At 41.8% G+C, this 15,336-nt stretch overlaps 1 pseudogene; it reads left to right on the top strand.

Moving 5' to 3' along the window:
• The first annotated feature begins 14,289 nt into the window (after positions 1 to 14,289).
• On the top strand, positions 14,290 to 14,793 carry LOC100602269 (annotated as a pseudogene).
• The last annotated feature ends 543 nt before the right edge of the window (positions 14,794 to 15,336 follow it).

Below are 15,336 nucleotides of genomic sequence, written 5' to 3' on the forward strand. Positions count from 1 at the left end.
ATCCATGCTTACAACATGGATGAACCTTGAAAACATTATAGCAAGTGAAAGAAGTCAGACAAAAAGACCACATATTGTATGGGGAGTGACTGCTATTGTCTATGGGGTTTCTTTTTGGAGTGATAAAAATGTTCTGGAATTAGATAGTGGTGATGATAACCATCATGTTATGCATCACCACTATCACATCACCAATTGTGTGAATATACTAAAAACCACTGAATGGTGCACTTTATGAATTTATGGTATATAAATTATATCTTAAAGCTGTTATTAAGGATTTTTGCAGAACTGAAATATCTACTAAACATAAGAAATGTGGCCAGGTGTGGGGGCTTACGCCTACAATCCCAACACTTTGGGAGGCCGAGGCGTGTGAATCACCAGAGGCCAGGAGTTCAAGACCAGCCTGGCAAACATGGTGAAACCCTGTCTCTACTAAAACTATAAAAATTAGTCGGGCATGGTGGCATGTGACTGTAATCTCAGCTACCGGGGAGGCTGAGGCAGAAGAATCTCTTGAACCCAGGAGGCAGAGGTTGCAGTGAGCTGAGATCGCACCACCGCACTCCAGCCTGGGTGACAACATCTAAACTCCGTCTCAAAAAAAAAAAAAAAAGAAATTTATATGAATGTGCATGTGTGTGTTTGTGCATGTGTGTGTGTGAAAGCAGACAAATAATTTTTTTTTTTGAGACAAGGTATCACTCTGTTGCCCAGGCTGGAGTGCAGTGGCACAAGCATGGCTCACAGCAGCATCAAACTCTGGTGCTCAAGTGATCCTCTCACCTCAGCCTCCCAAGTAGCTGGGACTACAGTCATGAGCCACCATGCCTGGATAATTTTATTATTATTATTATTATTTGTAGAGATGGGATATCGCCATGTTGCCCAGGCCAGTCTCAAACTCCTGAGCTCAAGCAATCCACCTGCCTTGACCTCCCAAAGTGCTGGGATTATAGGCGTGAGCCACTGCGCCTGGCCAGAATTTTTGAAAGCTTTACAATAGGATATTCAAGTGGATAGATAGGATGGAGAAAGGGGATTTTTTTGTTGTTTATTTTCTTCTTTTTGCTTGCCTATATTTTTTAATTTCTCCAAGAACGAAACTATATTGCTTTTGTCCTAATAAAAACTTTCAAAATATTCTATTAAATCAACTGAATGAGTACCCAGCACTGACTCTAATAGTCCTGCCCTAAGTGATATGGTCCCACCTAAGTTGATGAAAGAAGATTGATAAAAAGCGAGAAAGGGCCAGGCGCGGTGGCTCACACCTGTAATCCCAGCGCTTTGGGAGGCCGAGGCGGGCGGATCACGAGGTCAGGAGATCTAGACCATCCTGGCTAACACAGTGAAACCCCGTCTTTACTAAAAATACTAAAAATTAGCCGGGCATGGTGGCGGGCGCCTGTAGTCCCAGCTACTCGGGAGGCTGAGGCAGGAGAATGGCATGAACCCAGGAAGCGGAGGTTGCAGTGAGCCGAGATCCCGCCACGGTACTCCAGCCTGGCCGACAAGGCGAGACTCCAACTCAAAAAAAAAAAAAAAAAAATGTGAGAAAGATTTTATATACTTTTTTAAGTCCTCTCAGACAAGATTACTTGAAGGAAAGCATTCAACGAATGGCTAAGATTCCAAAACTATTTTATTAAAATGTAAAAGTGAAAGCAAAGTCTAAATTTAAAAAGCTGTTTTCTGCCCTGGCCAGTAACTCTTCCACACTGCCAAGTCCTTTTGCTGAGATGTTCTGATGCTATCCGAAATCTCGGCAGCAGCTACGACCGTCCCTGGATTCAAATCAAGGCTTTGTCCTTACAGGGCTTCATGTTTTGCTATAAACGGCAACACTTAATAGCATGACATACAAATTTATTGTACTGTACGATGACAATATTTCTCTTTAATGTGTTTTATTACATTCCCTAGTCAGAGGATAAGTGATATCATTGACTTCATGTTGTTATTGCAGTTTAAAAATAACTTTGCGATGTCAAAGTACGATAAGTGTATTTGCCCACTGAGAACAGCTATAAAGATGATCAAATAAAAGCTACATATCTAAAGTTAATATTTGCTAGTAAAGTCATCTCTCTAAAGATTATATGTCTAAACCAAACATCCAGGAAATAACTATGCTCCACAGTCCTGGATACCAGAGATATAAAGATGAGTAATGAGAATGAGGACACTTTGGTGGGTGGGAGGAGGAAGGCTGTTCTGAAGTTTAAATGAAGCAATGTTATGAGCAAGTGCTTTGAGACACTAAAGCAGAAAATGTAAGGACACATATTTTTAAGGCAAAATGGGGCTGTCATGTTTTTGTTTTTATTGTTGTTGTTTTTGATATAGGGTCTCATTCCATTGTCCAGGCTGGAGTGCAGTGGTGCAATCTCAGCTCCCTGCAACCTCCACCTCCCAGACTCAAGTGATCCTCTGGCCTCAGCCTCCCAAGTAGCTGGTACTGCAGGTGCGCACCACCACACCCAGATAACTTTTTGTATTTTTGGTAGAGATATGGTTTCGCCACACTACCCAGGCCAGTCTCAAACTCTTGGACTCAAGCGATCTACCTGCCTTGGACTCCTGAAGTGCTGGGATTACAGGCATGAGCCACTGCACCTGGCTGGGGCTGTCATGTTTTAACGTAGAAAGAGAATGCTTAAAGGAATTAAATGACTTGCCCATATTTTAAGAAAAACAGGAATAATCAGCTGGACCCGAGACATCTGATTCCCATTTATGCTTCTAGGAGGACTCTGAGAGGACAAAAGGAAAACACCTGGATGAGGCCCATCTGTGGTGTAAAGGCTACAGATGTGTCCCAAGCACAAGAGGTTTACTTCACCCTAGAAGGGTGGGTGGGACATACATGCATTGTTGTGTGCAAACTCAAACTAACAAAAGTGAATTTGGGGTTTGGCTGACCTCCCAATACTTCAGAAGTGATTCATGCAGAGCTACATCCTTCAAATCTTAAGATGGAAGTGGAACTTGCCATGCATGCTATTGTTAAAAAGAATGTCCTTAGAGCCAAGAACCTAGACACGCATGGGTAATAAACTCAGTGTGTCTTACAACAGCATAGCAAACGCAATAATGTCCCTTTAATACAGTGATTGACCTAACATTATACTCATGGCTGTTCTTCCTCTTAGTCAAAACATAGGTTTTCTCCTCCTTTTCTACTCGCTCCCCAATATGGCAGCTCTTCCCTTCTCTCCTCTCAAGTTCTCCTAGGAATATGAACTGGGATCAGAAACCCTGGGTCCTGCTCATTATTACTATTCTCTTTTAAATTGCATGGTCAAACTATGACTTGTTACTGGCTTGGTTTCACTTAATAATCAATCAGGTTGCAGAAATTGACCTATGTCATCATCATTTAACAGAGAAAACAATAACATCATTCTAAGCCAATAGTAATGTGTGGATCACCAATAGCAACCAAAAGAATACAAACAAAACCAAAAGACTAAAGGCATTTCTACTTATTGTAATGACACACACACCTGGCGAGGCACGTCGAAAACCAGAGGAAACTAGACAATGAGTAAAGTTCTGCCACCCAATTTGTTAGCATCATTGTGAACCCCAGGATGGAAAGCATCTTTTGGAATCCTGCAATTCTACCATCCAAGAAAAAAAAAAATCTTTTGTTACTCTTCTACAGTGGCTCACGTCTGTAATCCAAGCACTTTGGGAGACCGAGGAGGGTGGGTTGCCTGAGCTCAGGAGTTCGAGATCAGCCTGGGCAACACGGTGAAACCCCATCTCCACTAAAAATATAAAAAATTAGCTGGGCGTGGCGGTGTGTGCCTGTTGTCCCAGCTACTCAGGAGGCTGAGGCAGGAGAATTGCTTGAATCCAGGAGGCGGAGGTTGCAGTGAGCCAAGATCGCGCCACTGTACTCCAGCCTGGGTGACACAGCACGAGTCCGTTTCCAAAAAAAAAAAGAAAAGAAAAGAAAGTTTCACCAAGTGTATTTCTTAACAAGCATTTTTCTATGTTGTTAAATATCTACATTACTGTGCAAATGTAGGCTTTCGGTTAACATGAAACAATTAGCATGACCACACAGAGCTGAAATCATTCCAGTTCAGAGTGAAGATAGTGTGCTTGATTTAGCCTATGTTGTCAGACTCTAAATAAAGGCAAGGTTTCTATTAATCATTTTGAAAACTGAGAATTACCCCTAGACCCCTGGGCATCAGGAAACACAAATCAAAGATCACCCACTTTTGTTTCCAGACAAGACAGTGAAAGTTAAGGACTTGTTCAGTTGCTCAGCCCTCATTACCATGAAATGGTATCCAGAACCCAGCTATGTGCCTGCCTGGGATTACAGCACATCTCCACCTCTCTTTAAAGTTTGGAACTCCCTGTTCCAGGTCCCCTGATCTAAGGACTTATTGTAAAGTAATGATATTTGCTTGGCCCATGGCCTCTGTCTGGTTTATCTTTTGAGCTCAGAAACCCCAGTGTTAACCAAACCAGAGTAGAATTCTCAGCCTGATTCTATCAAGTGTTTTTGCTCACTGCAAGCAGATTCTAGCTTTCGTCAGAACCTTGACAATGGTACCTCCTGTTAGGGCACTCCCTGGTAGATAGCTCTGCCAAACCCCCTATGAAGAATTCACGTTCAAGGCTGGGTGAGGTGGCTCATGCCTGTAATCCTAGCACTGTGGGAGGCCAAAATGGGAGGATTGCTGGAGGCCAGGAGTTCAAGACCAACCTGGCCAACATAGCAAGACACCATTTCTATTTTTATTTTATATCTGTTAAATTAAAATTTTTTAAAATATCACATTCCAATTGTGTGAATTTTCTCTCCAGCTCTTGTTTCACACAGTCCCATTTGGCCTTTCTGTGAAATACACAGCTGGGCAGAGCAAGTAATTTTATACATTTGTTATTAAGGAGGTTTTTTTTTTTTTTTTTCCCCACCCCAGGTGTCTGTTACTACAAGGAGTAGTTCTAGGATAAAGGAAAGCCTACACCTATGTAATAGTACCTTGTCTTTACAATGCCTTTTTTTTTTTTCTGTCAGCCCAGAGCTACCCTGCAAGGTAAGTGGTTGAAAGCCATTATTCTCATTTTGCAAATGAGCAAAAATAAAGTAGTGAATAATTAAATCATCTTGCTTTGGCCTTGGTGGAGATTTAAGGAATAGAGCCTTCGCTCTCTTGACGTGAACTCTGACTCAAAATCTGGCAGACATTTTTGAGTGAAAATTAGAAGTCAGTCTCTAAAATATCTTTTTGCATCATTTTCACATTTTCCCCTCTTTAGTTGCCCTAAGTTTAAGAATTCGAGTCCCCAAGAGGTAGCACTGCCAGCAGGGTAAAAATATGTCAACACCTAGTGCTCAACCACACTGCATTGCCTGTCTGTGTTTCTTTCTTCTCTTTTTCTTTTCTTTCTTTCTTTCTTTCTTTCTTTCTTTCTTTCTTTCTTTCTTTCTTTCTTTCTTTCTTCTTTCTCTTTCTTTCTCTCTCTCTTTTTCTCTTTCCTTCTTTCTTCTTTTGTTCCTTCCTTCTTTCTCTCACACTCTCCTTCTTTCTTTCTTTTCCTTCTTTCTCGCTCTCTTTCTTTTTCTCTCTCCCTCCCTCCCTCCATCCATCTTTCTATTCTTTTCTTTTCTTTCTTTCTTTCATTCTTTCTTTCTTTCCTTTCTTTCTTTCTTTCTCTCCTTTTTTTTTTTTCAGACACAGTCTTGCTCTATTGCCCAGGCTGGAGTGCAGGAGTGTGATCATGGCTTACTGCAGCCTCAAACTCCTGGGCTTAAGCGATCCTTCCAAGTAGCTGGGACTAAAGGTATGCACCACCATGCCTAGCTAATATTTTAATTTTTTTTTTTTTTTTTTTTTTTTTTTTTTTTTTGGAGACAGGGTCTTGCTATGTTGCCAGGGCTCATCTTGAACTCCTGGCTTCAAGCAGTTCTCCTTCCTTGGCCTCCCAAAGCGCTGGGATAACAGGTATTAGCCACCACACCCTGGCCTACACTGCATGTTGTTTCTATGTCCAAACTACATCACTTCAGAGACGTGCATTTTGTAAGAATTTGACAAATAAGCTCAACAAAGGTCTATTTAACAATAAAAGCTATAGACTCTTTGAGGACAGGGGCTGGCCCAGGGATTTTTTCTTTTTCTTTTTCTCCTTTAAGATTTCCATAGAAGCGTCTTATACAAAGTAGCAGGTTGATAAATATCTGTCAGAATTCAGATTGAATTAATTTCACCTGAGCCCTAGAATATCGGGCTAATAGACAATTTTGTAGACCATACAACTGAAATCTCTCACCATTTCATGCTCTGTAACAGCCCATATCAAGCTGAGCCATTCAAAGAACAAATGGAGGTGCCTCCTTCAACACGCACTTCTTAAGAAGGCAATGTAGATCCAACTTCCCCATGTCTCTACGTTTTTACTATCGATTTATTGATGACCTAATTATGTCTATGGGGCTTGTTATTTATTTCTTTATCTCGTTCAAAGTGTTTTTTCTAGAAGTAAATTTCAGAAGATTTTGAGGGTGGCTGTTTAGATAGCCAGGGCATGGTTGCTCCCAGCATGTAAAACAACTGGAAAATATGAATATGCTACATGTGTGGCCCTGAAGAGGTGGAGTAAATGGGAATGGGACAGAGTCAATGGTATACCTACGAAGGATTGGTGCAATACAGAGTTCCTGAGAGGTGGCTGCCTGCTCTGAGACTACATTTCCCAGTACTACCTGCATCTAAGTAGGGTCATAGGACTAAGTTTTGAGCTAATGAAAAGTCATCAGGGCTGGACAGCCGCGGTGGCTCACACCTGTAATCCCAGCACTCTGGGAGGCTGAGGTGGGTGGACCACCTGAGGTCAGGAGTTCGAGACCAACCTGGCCAACATGGTGAAACCCCGTCTCTACTAAAAATGTAAAAATTAGCTGGGCATGGTGCCATGCACCTATAATACCAGCTACTCGGGAAGCTGAGGCAGAAGACTAGCTTGAACCTGGGAGACAGAGGTTGCAGTGAGTAGAGATCACACCATTGCATTCCAGCTTGGGTGGCAAGAACAAAACTCCGTCTAAAAAAAAAAAAAAAATTAGAGAGAGAGAGAGAGAGACTAGGGCTGGACAGGCTGGCTCATGCCTATAATCCTAGCACTCTGGGAAGCAGGGAGTAAGCTGAAGGGATTGCTTGAGCCCAGGAGTTCAAGACCAACCTGGGCAACATAATAAAACCCTGTCTCTAAAAAAATTTTTAATTTAATTTAAAATACAGAAAACATCTCTCTGAGTATCTTTCAATGAAAAAATAAAATACAGAAAATATATTCAGTGGAACTTCCTAACTATGCTCCCTTCTGGGCCAATCCATTGGACACCACCAATTTGTCTAGTATCCCAAAGATGACACTTTTGTGAAAGTATGCAGCACAGTGCCTAATTCGCAGGTTCTTAACAATCATTAATTCACTTCTCCTTTTCCTTTCACCTGTCAGATTAGAAACATGGATTTCTCATTGACTGTTCTCTTTCCATAATCCTTTATGCTCAAATGACATTGTTCATCATTAGCCTGAATTCACCCAGATATCTACCCTCCTGCTACCACTACCTTAGTCCAGACCACATTCAACCATGCCAGAATTATCTCTATATCTTCCCTACTGCTTTCTCTGCCTCCATTTTCTCTTCCTTACAATCTGTCCTGCACATTAAAGAAAGAGCAGCATGATATGCCAGCTGAGGATGTATGTGTTGCCACCTCTTCCTCCAGCCTACCATGTCAATCCAAGCTCGACTGTTTGGCTTTTGCAGCCTCTAGATTTGGCCTCCTCATCCTCCTCAGTGTACTTCTTTGTCCCTATCGCTGAATACCACTCTTTTTCTCATGATCAGGGCTGCCTCCTCGTGTCAAACGAGATATCAAATTCTGTCCCTTTCATTTCCTAAGTAGTTCTCAAGTCAGTCTTCTCAACTCCATTCTCATGGCTTCAGCTTTAATTTGATATTAATTCTTACATGAATTTTTACCAAATCTTCTATCTTCTTCCAGTCTTGTCCTCATCCAATCCATTTTCCATATGGCTGCCAGAGGGATTTTTCTAGAGTCAACCTGTCCAATATGGCAGCCAAGAGCCACATTTGGATATCTAAATTTAGATTTAAAAATTAAAAATTCCATTCCTCTGTCACACTGGCCACATCTCAAGTGCTCAGTAGCCTCATGTGATTATTGGTTATCATGTTCAATAGAAAAGATTATAGAACATTTTATCATTGCTGCAAGTTCTATGGAACCGTGCTTTTCTATAATGTAAATTTGATCATATCTCTACTGTGCTTAACACTATTTAATTTTTCTTCCACTTAGAATAAAGTCATTTTAATAGAAGGGTTCATATGTTGACCTTAGCCTTCTTCTGCCCTATATCCTTCACCTGCCTGCATTGTATCCTATTTTCCAGTTTTATCAAACTATTCCCCATCCCACAATGTGTCATCATGACTTTGCACATGGCCATGCCTCTGCTAGGGTTGCCCTTCTCCATCTTAGCCACTTGTATCACCCCAAACCATTCTCCCAAATTCACTCCGGGCATTGCCTCATTTGGCAGATATGATGGTGAATTTTACGTGTCAGCTTGACTGGGCTAAGGGATGCCCAGACAGCTGGTAAAGCCTTATTTCTGGGTGTGCCTGTGAGGATGTTTCTGGAAGAGGTTAGCATTTAAAACAGTAGACTGAGTAAAGAAGATCTGCCCTCACCCATGTGAGCAGGCACCATCCAATCCATTGAGGGCCCAGGTAGAACAGAAATGCAAAAGAAAAGTGACCGTGCTGTCTCTTCTTGAGCTGGGCCTGCCATTCTCTTTTACCTTCAGACATCAGAGCTCCTGGTTCTGCAACCTTCAGACTCCAGGATTTACACCAGTGGCTCCTCACCCTCACCCCATTCTCAGGCTTTTGGTCTTGAAGAGAGTTACACAGTTGGCTCCCCTGGTTCTCAGAAATTTGGACTTGGACTGAATCACACACTAGCTTCCCTGGTTCTCCAGCTTGCAGGTGGCATATTGAGGGACTTTCTGATCTCCATAATGCATGAGCCAATTCCTATAATAAATCCATATATATGGATTTAGATAGATAGATTTACCATTTTTATATGGAAGAGTGTATATGTATATATATGTATACGTGTGTGTATATATATACATATATATACACGCACACACACATATATATGCACACACATACGCACACCTCTGTTTCTCTAGAGAACCCTGACTAATACAGTAGGCTCTCCCTGGCCCTGCCCCAGACTCTCCTCTTGTTCTCAGAGTTGGCCATTCCGGCCATTGTGCTCACATAACATACTATTCAGGCCTCCCTGGTAGTGCTTTTATCTGCCTACTTACTAGATCATGAGCTCCTTTGGGGCAGGCACCATGTTTCGTTTATTTTGTAGCCGTATGATCTGGCAGAATGTCTGGCACACAAGTAGTTACTTAAATATTTATGGTATGAAAGAAGTGGCGGAGCCTAGAAAAGAGGTGGTGTTCTTTCTTCCCCGGTCTTCAGTACCTCATATCTGGGAGGATTTGCTGCTCCAAATGCCACACTTCTCCTCCCATTCTGCACAACTCTTTAGCTGTCATCCTCTCCCAGTGCAGTTGATTATTGCCCATGGCCACATTGTTGGTTACAAAAGACAAGGAAGACCAGGCAGATACTGAAAAATTGAGTTACAAGAGCCCTGTTTTCTCCAACAACAAGGATCAGGTTTGAGAAACTCTAATCACCTTTCTTTAAGCAGCTGATTTCCCTTGATCTCTGTGTTCATGAGGCCATTGTCTTCTATCCCTGAGAGGAGGCCCAGAAGAGCCAGATGGTTGCTGTAGTCAAGTGTATATGCTCAGATTTGGATTATTAATGCTTTATTACATCTCTTAGATCATGTCTCCATGTGTTGAAGGCCTCATCAGAATAGGTCATGGCTAGAAGTCTGAAATTCTTTACTACTTTACATTGTATATGATATAATTTAGCACTTTGTTATATTCTGTCTTACAGTATTTCCAACATTATTTTTACTATTTATATTCTCCAACTCCATTGTAGGTACCCTGCATGCAAGAAAAATGCATCTTCCACACTACTTTGCATAGTGATAATTACTCAATCGGTGCTTAGTAAATATGGATAGGTTGATCAATTGGCTTGGTTGGTCTAATCTGTGAGTTTATATAGCCCCACAAACCACTAAGAACATTCCCAAAGACTGGTGCTGTTTTACACAACTCTGAAACATCGCTGGTTTTCTAGGTAACCTGATTCTGCCTTATTCAGAAAAACAGAACTTGCATTTATATAACCTTCAACATTTTCCTGTTAGTGTGTAGACTGTTAACATTGTTTGTCCCCAGTGAACAATGCCCCTTAGAGTTCATACCCCTGTGTTGTTCCTTCTCACACTAGGCTGGCCTTGGTCATATGACTTGCTTTGGCAAATGGGATGTCAGCTAGCATGATATAAGCAGAGGTTTGAAAAGCTCTAGTCCTCTTAGAAATTTCCCTTTTGTTAGTCAGGCATGGTGGTGGGTGCCTGTAATCACAGCTACTTGGGAGTCTGAGGCAGGAGAATTGCTTAAACCCAGGAGGCAGAGGTTGCAGTCAGCCGAGATTGCACCACTGCACTCCAGCCTGGGCAACAGGAGTGAAACTCTATATAAAAGAAGAAAGAAAGAAAGAAAAAAATCTCCCTTTTGGAACTCAGATTCCACGCTGTAAGGAAGTCCAACTACTGCTAGAGAAAAAAGGTATGTAGAAAGAGGTCCTGGAGTATGTGAGACCACACAAGACGTGATAGAGTAAAGCTGTCTTGGATGTTACAGTCCCATTCAAGCCCTCAGATGATGGTACCTGCATGACAGACCTCCAGGCAAGACCAGCAGAACTGCCCAGCTGCCTAGATTGCTAGTTCATGAGCAAATGAATAGTTATTGTGTTAAGCCACTGGTTTTGAAGGTGGTCTATTATGCCACAATAGACAACCAAAACACTCGAAATCTTGATTGCTTGAGCCCAAGAGGTCAAGGCTACAGTGAGCTATGATCACTCCACTGCACTCCAGCCTGGGCAACAGAGTGAGACTCTGTCTCAAAAAAGAAAAAAGTCTTGCCTCTTCTTCCTAATCACCAGCATGAGCTGATTAATGTCACTTATGTGTAGGTTCCACTTTTAAATGCTTTAATGCGTCATAAGTGAAATACAAAATATTCTTTCCAATTACTTCTAGATTTCTGGAATTACTTCTCAATTTCTGGGAAATTGAGCTTTTAGAATTTGACTTTTTTTTTTCTATGTAGTTAGTGTCTTTAAGAAGACAAAATTAAGTTTGTCTTTAATTCTTTTTTTTTTTTTATTTTTTGGCTTTTGCTCCTTAGTAAGTAACTAGGGAAAAGTAAAATTTGATCTCTTGAGTCTCATGCCCTGTTTTTTGCATTTGCCAAAATGTTCCATTAACTTCATCCCAAGTTTAAAAAAAGTTTGTGTGAATATGCTTTTTGCCAAAGCATCAAGAATAGTGCCAGAAAGAACAACTCTACAAAAATAGATGTCTTCAGTCTGTATCTATGGGAATTCTACAAGCCAAATACTTCGTAGCTATCTTGTGAGAGTCATAGTTCATAGTTTTTCTCTGAAAGTGGGTTTTGACCATTTATGAATCTTATTTTTTTATTTTTACAATTTTTTTTCTTTAAGCAGCACCAGGATGAATCTTCCTTTTAAGCATAGCATTGACCTCATTTTTTCCCCTTGGCTATGGGTTATATTTTATATTTTGTCTTTTCATTCTTTATGCACCTTCTATAGGTTGATCTTGGAAGGAATAATTTCTCCCTTACGTCTAAATTGGAAGAAGTGTGGTTTACCTTGAATGAAGAAGTTTCTTTAATCCTTTCATCAGGTATTGAAAAATTCACTAACATGGATAAGCAAAAAGAATTTAAAAAGGAAAAAAAAGCTACAAAAGCTAGTTTTTCAGCTGTTGAGATGGTTTCAGAGTGGTCCTGCCTATTTAAAATAAACTATGATCTCTCAATCAGTGCCAGTGGATGAACTGTTTGTTGTTGCAATGAGAAAAGCACAAAAACTGAAAGTGTTTATAAACTTTTTTAGCAATTTTGTATGGCCATGACATCCAACAATGTGATCATCTTTCTCCTAACCCAGTTGTATTGTGTATTACAAAATATTGGTCAATTCACTTTGACTGCATTCAGAGGCCGAGGCAGAAGGATCACCTGAGGTCAGGAGTTTGAGACAAGCTTGGCCAACATAGTGAAACCCCATCTCTACTAAAAATACAAAAATTAGCCAGGCATGGTGGCAGGCGCCTGTGATCCCAGCTACTTGGGAGGCTGAGGTGGTAGAATCCCTTGAACCCAGGAGGCAGAAGTTGCAGTGAGCCGAGATTGTGCCACTGCACTCCAGCCTGGGCAACAGAGCGAGACTCTGTCTCTAAGAAAAAAAAATTTTTTTAAATCATTTGTTGGTTATTATTACTTGATAGTTTCTAACCTCATGATGCTCTAATACGATGTTAAATCTTTACTATTCATTCAACAGTACATATAAGAAATACAAAAATATCAGAATTGGGCCAGGTGCAGTGGCTCACACCTATAATCCCAGCACTTAGGGAGCCTAAGACGAGAGGATCACTTGAGCCTAGGAGTTTGAAACAAGCCTGGGCAACATGACGAGACCCCATCTCTACAAAAAATACAAAAATTAGCCAGGGGTGATGGCTTGTGCCTATATTCCCAGCTACTAGGGAGGCTGAAGCAAGAGGATCTGAGCCTGGGAAGTCAAGGCTGCAATGAGCCATGATCTCATTAGTGCACCCCAGCCTGGAAGATAGAACAAGATCCTGTCTCAAAAAAAAAAAAAAAAATCAGAGTTTTACAGCCTTTTTTAAAAGGGCATGAAATAACCTGCTTCGTTCTCTCGGCTCAGTATGAGTAATTGTACCCAAGTTTAGACAACTCAAAAGAAATGACACATATGCTAAAGTTAAAATTCGTGTCACTTACTCCACAATAGCACCTACTGATTTAGCTGCCTCTGCACGGAGACATGGGTGTAAGGTTGTTGTTTTAATAATATGAATTCAATGTACGGGCTAAATCCGTGACTCATGCATTATGAAGAACAAATGCATCTTTGGGTCATTTCAGGTGAAAGCCACTCCCTGCACTTAGTAAGTAAGCCATACTCCTTGAAGTTGTGTATCTTCAAAATTTCTCTCCATTTTACAACATCATCACTAACTCAGGTTTTAGGCTAAGGAGGATTAAATGTATATAGCAAGTATTACATCCTTAATGCTTAGGTCTCTTCCTCTCCCATGGCACATCAGCCTCAGGGCAGTCTTGCTGCTGGTTTGCTCTGACACGTGCCCCAGTCCCATTAATTGGGTTATTGCTTCCTTCCTGTGTGAGTTGAAGCAAGCCACTCAGTCTCTCTATGCTTCCGATCCCTCACCTGAAATAAAAAATGATGATAAAGATATTGTGAAGGTTAAATGACATAATGTATATGAAAGTGTCTGCTGCAGGGCTGGACCTACCACCAGAGTAGAATGGTGGTTGCCAGAGACCAGGGTGCAGGAAATGGAGAGATGTTGGTCAAAGGCTGCAAAGTTTCAGCTACCACAGGAACAAGCTCTGGGGATCTCATGTACAGCATGGATGGTGATGGACGCTTGGATTAATTTGATTATAGTAATCACTACACACTGTATACACATATCAAATCATCACATAAAACACATTAAATATATTACATCTTTATTTGACAATAAAAAAATTTTTAAGCCTCAGTTTCTTTTCTTTTTCTTTTCTTTCTTTTTTTTTTGAGATTGAGTCTCACTCTGTCTTGCAGGCTGGAGTGCAGTGGTGTGATCTCAGCTCACTGCAAACTCTGCCTCCTGGGTTCAAGCAATTCTCCTGCCTCAGCCTCCAGAGCTGGGACTACAGGTGCGCACCACCACACCCAGCTAATTTTTTGTATTTTTTTTTAGTAGACATGGGGTTTCACCATGTTGGCCAGGATGGTCTCTATCTCCTCACCTCATGATCCACCCACCTCTGCCTCCCAAAGTGCTGGGATTACAGGCGTGAGCTACCACACCCAGCCAAGTCTCAGTTTTTTCATGTGAAAAATTTTGCCCATGGCATAAGATTTGTAAACACTCTTTCCAGCCTCGGCTCCAGACCCTACAGCCGCCGAGATGTTGATGCCTAAAAAGAACCGGATTGCCATTTATGAACTCCTTTTTAAGGAGGGAGTCATGGTGACCAAGAAGGATGTCCACATGCCTAAGCACCCACAGCTGGCAGACAGGAATGTGCCCAACCTTCATGTCATGAAGGCCATGCAGTCTCTCAAGTCCAAAGGCTACGTGAAGGAACAGTTTGCCTGGAGACATTTCTATTGGTAACTTACCAATGAGGGTATCCAGTATCTCTGTGATTACCTTCATCTTCCCCTGGAGACTGTGCCTGCCATCCTATGCTGCAGCCGTCCAGAGACTGGCAGGTCTCGGCCTAAAGGCCTGGAGGCTGAGCAACCTGCAAGACTCACAAGAGGAGAAGCCGACAGAGTTACCTACAGATGGAGTGCTGTGCCCCCTGGTTGCCGACAAGAAAGCCAAGGCTGGGGCTGGGTCAGCAACCGAATTTGAGTTTAGGGGCAGATTTGGTCATGGACGTGGTCGGTCACCTCAGTAAAATTGGAGAGGATTATTTTGCATTGAATAAATTTAAAGCCAAAAATTTTTAAAAAAAAAGATTTGTGAATACTGAAGGAAGTAATAATTAGAAAGGGCCAAATGCAATGCTAATACATGGTACGCCTCCAATTAAAGCTACTGATTGATTTTATGTGCAGTTCTAGACACAGGTCTTGAGCCATTGTGCCTCAATTTCTGTCCAGGAGCCTGCCTGGTATGCCAATTTCTCAGAACCTGGAAGCATTCTTTGCATCAGTCCTTAGAGATCCACCTGCTGGCCTCCTGTGCTGGACATAGCTCACTGCTCCCCACTTTTTGACCTTGCCAGAGCCCCAGGGCATTGGAGGGCCTTTCAGGAGTTCCATGGAAGCTGTCACTGCCCTAATCTCCTCTCACCAACTGGTCTGCCTTGATCACCCTCCCCCTACTGTCTTCCCCAGATCCCCCATGACACTGAACCAGACTTTAGGTTTCTTCATTTCCTGCTCGAAGCTTCCCAGATCCCTGCCCACTCAGTGAGCAGAGTAGTCTGCTCATGATT

The sequence above is a fragment of the Nomascus leucogenys genome, chromosome 4 (assembly GCF_006542625.1).
Source record: "Nomascus leucogenys isolate Asia chromosome 4, Asia_NLE_v1, whole genome shotgun sequence".
Classification (NCBI taxonomy): Eukaryota; Metazoa; Chordata; class Mammalia; order Primates; family Hylobatidae; genus Nomascus; species Nomascus leucogenys.